Raw genomic sequence first — 1,523 nt, 5'->3', positions numbered from 1 at the left:
TGCTGAACACAAGATTTCAAGAGAATTTCAGCCTGGAAAAGGCGTTTTGGGGATGGCTCTGGGCACAGCACTGGGGAGGCTCAGGAATTCTCCTCCTCCTCCATCCTGCCAGTGCTGGGGGACATGGATGGGGCAGGGGGTTTCTCTCACCCCTCTTTAGCTGCAGAGCTGCTGGGTTTGGTTTGTTATTTATGGCAGCAGGGCCAGGATGCTGGAGCAGGAGCAGGGAATGTGCAGGGCTCCGTTCCGAGTGCCCTGCAGGGCGGGTCCTGCTGTGCCTCAGTTTCCCCCCTGGAAGGAGCCTGATGCCATCAGTCTCTAAAACCCTGCAAGCCTCCAGTGCTCCCACATCCCAGCTTCCCTTTCCCTTCCCCTTCCCCTTCCCTTTCCCTTCCCCTTCCCTTTCCTTTTATTCCTTTCCCCTTTTTCCTTTTTTCCTTTCCCTTTCCCTTTTCCCCCTTTATCTTTTTCCTTTTTCCTTTTCCATTTCTTCCTTTTCCCTTTTATCTTTTCCCTTTCCTTATCCCTTTCCCTTTCCCTTTTTTTCTTTTTCCCTTTCCCTTTATTACTTTTTCATTTTTCCCTTTCCCTTTTTTCCTTTTCCCTTTTTTTCTCTTTTTGCCCTTTTCCCCGTTTTTTTCCTTTTCCCCCTTTCCCCCCTTTTTTCCCTTTTCCCCCTTTTCCCCCTTTTTTTCCCTTTTTTCCCTTTTTTCCCTTTTTTCCCCTTTTTTCCCCTTTTTTTCCCTTTTTTTCCCTCCCTTTCCCTTTCCCTTTCCCTTTCCCTTTCCCTTTCCCTTTCCCTTTCCCCTTCCCTTTCCCTTTCCCTTTTTTCCTTTTCCCTTTTTCCCCTTCCACTCCCCTCCCTCCCCTTTCCCCAGCACAGCCTGACCTGCCCAGCGCTGTTTCTCTCCCTCTGGCAGCACAACCACCCCAGTTCCCCCATTCCCACAGGGTTTGGTGCCATGTCCCTGTCCTGGGGGTCACCCACGGCTGTCCCTGTCCCCTGCACCCCCAGCCCCCCAACCCCTGTGCTGGGGGTGCTCTGGGTGATGTGGGCTGGAGGATCGGTTCCCAAGGGATCATCCCCGGGACCTGGACCCTCGGGGCCTCTGCCCTGGGGGGTCCCTGAGCACTGCCCGCTCCTGGGGGTCCCAGCAGCACCTTTGTCACCACATTGTCCCCAGGAGCTGTGGGAACGTCCCCAAAGGGGGCTGGCAGGGCATCGCTCAGGTCTGGAGCATGAGAGATGGGGATGGGATGGGATAATGGGATGGGATGGGATGGGATGAGGTGGGATGGGATGGGATGGGATCCATGGGATGCCATGGGATAATGGGATGGGCAGCCCCACCCTGGGCAGGAGGACCCCTCACTGCTCCCAGCCCCAGGTGTGGCTGGCATGGGGACCCCCAGTGCCCCCCGCGCTGTCCCCGCGCTGTGCCCAGGGCCACTCACCTGGAGCGTGGGCAGGAGCAGCAGCAGCAGCAGCGAGCGGGGCCGGGTCGGCCGCCCAGGGCCCCCCC

This window comes from Geospiza fortis, unplaced genomic scaffold (genome assembly GCF_000277835.1).
Source record: "Geospiza fortis unplaced genomic scaffold, GeoFor_1.0 scaffold218, whole genome shotgun sequence".
Classification (NCBI taxonomy): domain Eukaryota; kingdom Metazoa; phylum Chordata; class Aves; order Passeriformes; family Thraupidae; genus Geospiza; species Geospiza fortis.
Note: the sequence above shows the minus strand (reverse complement) of the source record.